At 46.2% G+C, this 7,614-nt stretch overlaps 1 long non-coding RNA gene across 1 annotated transcript; it reads right to left on the bottom strand.

Annotated features, from left to right (window-relative positions):
• Positions 1-3,743: 3,743 nt before the first annotated feature.
• On the bottom strand, positions 3,744-7,414 carry LOC108535897 (uncharacterized). Its single transcript, XR_001887355.1, has 3 exons — positions 6,402-7,414; positions 5,505-6,229; positions 3,744-4,055 (listed from the first exon to the last, which is right to left on the bottom strand). It is a non-coding gene; the product is annotated as an uncharacterized LOC108535897 (long non-coding RNA).
• Positions 7,415-7,614: the final 200 nt, after the last annotated feature.

Here is a 7,614-nt window from a genome sequence, read left to right as displayed (position 1 = left end):
TCTCAGTGTGAGTTCAGTTTCTCAACCACTCTCAGTGCCTTTGGCTCCTCATCCTAAAATGGGACTCACAGGAATACCTCCACCTAGAGTGGTGTTGTGAGGATTAAATGCATTAACACAGTGGCTCACATCTGTAACCCTAGTGCTTTGGGAGGCTGAGGAGGGAGGATCGCTTGAGGCCAGGAGTTTGAGACCAGCATGGGCAACATAGGGAGAGCCCATCTCTACACTCCAGCCTGGGAAACAGAGAGAGATTCTGTCTCTAAATAAATAAATAAATATAAAACAAAATAAAATAAAAAGTATATGTGTATTCCTTTCTTGCTCTAAGAAGATGCAGGGGAAAAAAAAAAGAAAAGAAAAGAAAACAAAGTGTATGTGTAAAAGGTCCTTTGTAAACTTAGGTAAGGATAATCGACTTTTCTTTAAGATATAGTGTTCTTTAAAGTGTGCCTCCTTCAAACAATAGATCCAAAAGATTATTTTAAAAGCAGATGGCCCAGAACTGCCCTAAATATGATTGGATGATTCTCTCTGGGCTTACGGAGATCTGGGGGCGCTGCTGACCCTTCATGGAATGGCCTTATATTGCCATATGATTGGTCGCTGGTGTGTTTCTGACTTGTTTATCTTGAGGTTATAATAAGAGACAATCTCTCTCTCTCTCTCTCTCTCTCTCTCTCTCTCTCTCTCTGTGTGTGTGTGTGTGTATGCATGTGTGTGTGTGTATCTGTCTGTCTCTCTCCAGCTCTCCTTTGGGCCTGTGTGACAGATCAACATTCAGCCGTGGTTGAGAAGATCCAGCCTCAGGAAGCTGCCAGGGTTGCCTGGAAGGTCCTTGCCCTGCTGTGCCCCTGAGTTCCTGGTACACTAGTCTCCTTCTCCAAAACTCAGCTCAAGGTGGCTTCCTTGAGCCCAATCCTTCCCACCTTCCCAGACACCTTACCTTTTGCCTTCCATCAGAGCACTTAGCACATCATTGTCCACGTTTTTTGGTCATTTCCGTTGCTAAGTTTCAGCAGCTTGCAGGTAGGAGGCAGGTCACCTTGATCTTCAACCTGGACCTAGCACGATGCTTGGCATCTAGTGGGCACTCGGAAGATTTTGCTAACTGAATGACTCCATTTCCCATTTGGGATAGTGATGGGGATTATATCACCTCTCACTGAAAAAAAAAAATCCATATCTCGGCTGGTCACGGTGGCTCACGCCTGTAATCCCAGCACTTAGGAGGCCGAGGCGGGTGGATCGCAAGCTCTGGAGTTCGAGACTATCCTGGCCAACATGGTGAAACCCTGTCTCTACTAAAAATACAAAAAATGATCCGGGCGTGGTGGCAGGCGCCTGTAGTCCAGCTACTTGGGAGGATGAGGCAGGTGAAACACTTGAATCCAGGAGGCAGAGGTTGCAGTGAACCCAGATTGTGCCACTGCACTCCAGCCTGGGTGACAGAGAAAGACTCCTTCTCAAAAAAAAGGAATCCATGTCTCTTCATTTTCAAGTCATACTTAAAGAGTCTGAACTATTCCCTTCATTTCAATTATTTTAGCTAATTACCTCAGTGCTTATGCTTTTTCTGGACGTTTTCCACCAAAGACAGAGTTGGTTTCCATAAATAATTTCGGTGCACACTGCATATCCCATTTAGAAGACAGTGAGAGCCTCCTCATACTTCTGAGCAGACTGGAACTGCTAAGAAAGAGAAAGCACCCACTCCGAGGGGCTTCTTAACAAGACAGGTGGCAGGGCGCAGTGGCTCACGCCTGTAATCTCAGCACTTTGGGAGGCTGAGGTGGGTGGATCACTTGAGGCCAGGAGTTCAAGACCAGCCTGGCCAACATGGCAAAACCCCATCTCTACTAAAAATAGAAAAATTCGCCAGGCATGGTTGCACACACCTGTAATCCCAGCTACTCGGGAGGCTGAGGCACGAGAATTGCTTGAACCAAGGAGGCAGAGGTTACAGTGAGCCAAGATTACACCACTGCACTCAAATCTGGGTGACAGAGTAAGACTCTGTCTCAAAAAAAAAAAAAAAAAGAAAGAAAAGAAAAGAAAAGAAAAAGACAGGTGCCAGCGAGGAGGGACACCGCCTGTGCCAGGTTGTCATTTCCAAGGATGGCTGCAGCAGTCCCATCCACGAGATTTGCTGCGATGTGGCCTTGACACTCCTCCCATTGGGAGATGGCACCTATGCCTGCTCCCTCTTGAATCTGAGTGGCCTTGTGATTTCTTTGGCTAATAGGAATGGCTTGTTACACTGCAGGGTAACTGAAATACCACCTGGCACTGCAAAGCCAAAATTCCTCACTCCCAGGGCTCATCCGCTCGCTCACTCACCCAAAAGCCCACAAATGCTCCTTATTGCCTCAGATCCTCACAGGCTTCCGCAATCTGGTTTATTTAAATAACCTCTTTGGTGTTATTTCCAATGATATCTTCCAGCCCCTCTTATAATCTACACATACTCACATACACATACTCAAGAGAACCTTCCCATCAAGTCAGGCTGATCTCCAGTTCTCATTGTACATCAACTCATGGAGCTTCATTCACCCTCTAAACCTTCACTCAGGTTGTACTCATGGCCTGAATGGCCATCTTCTTGGTTTTTTTTAGCTATTCCCAAATATTATTGATTGTATTCGTTAAGGTTAGGCAGGGCTAGTATTCAGCTGGTTCTCAGCTGTTTTGCATTGATATGACTAAGCTGGTTGCTAAAATATTAAAATACTTCCACACTGGTTGGTAAATATCTGTGGTTCTAAGCCTTCTGCTACCCTAAACCCTTCCTCATCAGTGTCTGTGCCATTCTGGTTGTTAAATATTTTCAATACCGTCCCTGAGAGTAAGCTTGGCTGCATTTAACAGCGAAAAGGGGGACTTCAACAAGATAGCTTACTACTCTCATACCCAAATATAAGGAGATAAGGACATTATAGTGACTCCACACTGTCACCAGAAACCCAGGCTCCCATCATGCTCCATCATCCCTGGTGCATATTTTTATATGCAAGGTCTTATTAAAAAACCCTTAACTCATGCCCCAACATGGATGCTGGGGCTCAAGCCATCACGTCAGGATTCCAGACCAGCAGTAGAAAGAAATGGGACAAAGGGATTCTCTTTCCCACTCAACCAGTTCCTTTTAAGCAGCCTTTCCAGTAGTTCCACATAACACCTATGCATCCATTTCGTCGGCCAGAAGTTAATCATGTGGCCATATCTAGCAGCAAGGGAGGCTAAGAAATGTAGTCTCAGCTTCGTTATTAAAGGAAATGGGGAGAGTCAGTAATGGGGAGCATCTAGCAGTTTCTGGTCTTATCCTTCAAGGCCTAGTGTAAGACTTCCCTGTGACACCAGTCCTTGAGGATATCTCACATCATACATCATTCAGAATCACTGTTTACTATATATTCATTGTTAAACACTCATGGTTTTATATAATAATAATAATAATACAAAATAGCTGCCATTTATTGAGGCTTACAATGTGCCAGACCCTATTAAGTAGTTTATCTGCCTTATCTTATTTAATCCTCACAAAGTCACAATGAAGTAGCTATTAACTGTCATTATCCCCACTTTGCAGGTAAGGAAACAGGCCCAAGTGGTGCTTAAATGCTTGTCTAAAGCTATAAAATGTGGAGCTGGGAGTTGATTCATGAGCTGTTAAGACAAAAACTATGTCAACTACAGCGCCCAGCACAGCGTTCAGCAAAGAGAAGACATTAAAAATAAATAAAACCTTGTTAGTTTTATTGTTGGATCAAATAGTTCACTCAGCATCCAGATAAAAACAGGAAATAGACAAGGGACTTAAGAGAATGACCTGGGCCTCCTCCAGGTACAGGAAACCACAAGTCTGAGCTTGCAACTACAGCTCCACAAGTTTGGAGATTTGCAGAGGCCACAGAATGAAATAGGGTTGATGTCCGGGTCTTCTCACTGCTGGGATCCCAGTCCAGGATCTGCTTCTGCCCCACTGTGGGGTCTTCTAGCCCATGTTCTGCACGGATCGTTTATGCTCCAGGAATGACCCTGGGTGCTGCCTTCTGCAAGCAAGAAGAATTTCCATTCGATGCCTGGTCTACTGCTTGTTTGGATTCCTTTAACTTTTTATTGTTCCTTATTGAGCAACCAAGACATTAATGAAGCCATCTTCTGCAGTTCCAACATATCCAGGCATGTTGCTCAGCATTTGCTGACAGCGACCAGTAAATTATTATTATTATCATCATTATTGCTATTACTGTTATTATTAGCTGAACAGAAATAATGCATGCAAGTTACAGCTGCCTCTGAGAGTCATTTTTGGCTTTTTTAATGACAGCCCTACAGATTTTAGTGAGAGTCTCGGGTACCTCTTTCCTGGGCAGAGCCTCCTGAAAAAGCAGGTTTGCCCTTCACCTTTTTCTTGAAAAGAATGCTTTGTTGTGAAAAAATTTCCAGCATACACCAAAGGATTGGTTTGCACCACATTAAATCATTTTGAAAGTCAAAAATGGTCAAATAATCGCAAGTTTGTAAGACTCAAATTAATAGTATAGTATCATGACCCCCACGTACCCGTCATCACCCAGCTACCACAGTGATCAGTCAGCTCACAGCAAATCTTGTTTCATCTAAACCTTTACTTCCCTCTTCTCTCTGCAACGGATTATTTTAAAACACATCCCAGACATATTATTATTATTGTTATTGTTATTATTATTATTTGAGACAGAGTCTTGCCCTGCCGCCCAGGCTGGAGTGCAGTGGCGCAATCTCCACTCACTGCAACTTCCTCCATCTGGATTCAAGCAGTTCTCACGCCTCAGCCTCCCGAGTAGCTGGGAACAGGTTCCATCTGGGTTCAAGCAATTCTCATACCTCAGCCTCCTGAGTAGCTGGGACTACAGGAATGTGCTACCATGCTCGGCTAATTTTTGTATTTTTGGTAGAGACGAGGTTTTGCCATGTTGGCCAAGCCAGTCTTTAACTCCTGGCCTCAGGTGATCTGCCTGCCTTGGCCTCCCAAAGTGCTAGGATTACAAGTGTGAGCCACTGTGCCTGGCCTCATTAATTCATCAACAAATATTTCTGTATGAATCCCTCAACAGTTAGGACTCTTTTTAAGCATAATCTCAAATACCATTTTCACATTGCTCAAAAATTAAAAATGATTCCTTGAGGTTAAGTATCCAGTCAGCGTTCAAATTTCCCCAATTGCCTCGTGAATACTTCTCATTTTTATTGTCACTGTTGTGTAGTTTGTTCGCAAGAATCAGAATCCAAAGTCCATATGTTGTAATTGGCTGATATTTCTCTTAAGCTTCTGTTAATCTATAAATTCTCCTTATGTTTTGTTTTTTTTTCTTTTATTCTTTTTCCTTCCACGTTGTTGATGAAACCTGTAATTCTTTGCCTGAGATGAAATCTGGCCGCCTCCCTGTGGTGAGGTTTAAACACCTTGACGTATTAACATGCCCCCCGGTTCTCCAATTCCTGTAGCTGAGGGTTACCTCCAGAGGCTTGATCTGATTCAGGTTTGATTTTTCAGTAGGTGTTGTGACCTTTCATCAGAAGGAACATCATGTCCAGCCATCTATCTTTTTATGATGTTAGTTATCATTGATGATCACTGCCTGGATTCATTGTCCTCTAAACGGTGATAAACTGGCCATGGTGATGGACAAGTGGCATATTCAGTTAAGGGACTCACTTTGCCCTCCCTCCTTCCCCCATCCCTGGCAGTATTGTGGGCGAGGATTGACCTGCTCTGTGATGGGGTTGGAGGCAACACTTCCTGCCCACTTCTCCCCTCTTCCTCCCCACCCCCACATCTGTGTGGGAAAGCTTATCATTAAGGGAAGGCTGGTGAATTAGAAAGAGCCTTGAGTCTGGGCCTAGCCCTGCAGATGCCAGCCTCAGAGGTTGCTAGGATACGCCGCTCCCCGCTCCCAGAGCCTCCTCAGAGCTGCATCCTTCTGGAGCAGCTCACGGACACTGATGGGCTGCCTGTGCAGTGGGGAGGTGGGAGGAGGAGTGGCACCCCACAGACAGGCCTGCAAAGAAGGGGGTGGTCCGCGCTCCTCCCGGAGCTCCATGGAGCAGGGAAAGTGTCACCCCAGAAGCACCTGTATACAGGGATCAATTCAGATCACCCACAGTGAAGGCCACGCTGAATGTAAAAGTCCCCCAGTCTTATTCTTCACTGTACTTGAAATTTCTTCTGCAACATGTCCTTCTGTATATAATTCGGAAAACATAACCTGAATGGACAAATGCCAGTCGTCTCCCCAGCCCCTGTCTGCCTGGTAAACTTCTGGTTCACCATAAGGCTCAGCAAAGAGCTGTATCCTCATCCTCAACACAGCCTTCAGGACTCCCTCCCTGTGCTCCAGATGCCACATGCTGACCTCTGCTCACACTCACAGCAGCATTGCAAGTGCCTGTTTCCCCACTGGGTCTTGTTCTCCTCTGCACCCAGCACTCAGCACAGTGCCTTGCGTAGGTCAGCTTGAATGCATAACTGAAAGTGCCCTGCTTGCATGCCTCTGCAGACAGAGAGCTCACTATCACAAGACAGCTCATTCTGACAACTTCAAAGATCTTCCTTAAACACAGCTGAAATCCACCTGCCAGAAACTTCTACCTGGGAACCTTACGGAGGCTGCCAGTGCCACACTGAACGAGCCAGCTGCCTCTTCCACAAGACCACTCTTCAGAGTTGAATCTCTCTCAATTGTCCTCTGCAGCACCCACCAAAAGTAGTGGGATATGAGTCAGACATTCACATTCTAAGTCACCAAGCTTGGCTCCCAGGAAGCCTCCCTAAGGTTAGAGGTTCTGGTCCTACTACGCTCTCAGATACCTGCACCCTCACCCTGGTCCCACTGGGACATCACCTCAAGGGCCCAAAACTGTAGGGCACGAGTCTCGATGCCAGAGAACTCAGGTGGAGAGTGGAGGGTAGGCCTTGCAGTCTCCCTGGGTGTGAGAGTATCTGTCGCCACCCTTTCCTGATGCAGGTTCAGGATGCCAAGTCCTAAAGAGGAGGCAATTTTCTCAAAAATCACCCAGGGAATCTGTGCCGATCTCAAACTAGAGCTGAGAGAGCGAGAGAGGCAGGCAAGGAAGAGGAGGTAGCAATGAGCTAGCATCAAATTCCACAGTCGACCTGACATAAGCCAGCTCACTGTGATTTACTTGCCACCATCCCTGGGGTGGCAGAAGAGCTGAAATCCTTTCTGACATCACAGGACCAAACTTGTCAAATGTCAGCAACAACTTTTCCCCTCAGCACCCAGGCTCTCTGAAGACTGTTCCTCCGAATAGCCTGGAGCTGCCGAGCCAGTCGGGGATGGCTCCCACCAGGATACACGCTGGGCTGAGAGCTCAAACGAGTCACAGTGGCGAGGCTGGTGTCCCCCACCCATTCCCGTGGCATCAGTTGAAGGGGTCTAGAGCCAGTCGCCTGGGTTTGAATCCTGACTATCCCCCTCAGCCTGGCCAAGCTCTCTGAGAGTCAGTGCTTGTCTCTGAACAATTAGGGCTGCGTGGCGGGCTAATATTTAGGACATGAAGCAAACAATGTATAAGGCTTAGCCCAGTGTCTGCTCTTTAGAAAAC

Source organism: Rhinopithecus bieti, unplaced genomic scaffold (genome assembly GCF_001698545.2).
Source record: "Rhinopithecus bieti isolate Rb0 unplaced genomic scaffold, ASM169854v2 scaffold_12086, whole genome shotgun sequence".
NCBI lineage: Eukaryota > Metazoa > Chordata > Mammalia > Primates > Cercopithecidae > Rhinopithecus > Rhinopithecus bieti.
The sequence above is the reverse complement of the archived record's forward strand: the minus strand, read 5'-3'. Positions and strand labels throughout refer to the sequence as shown.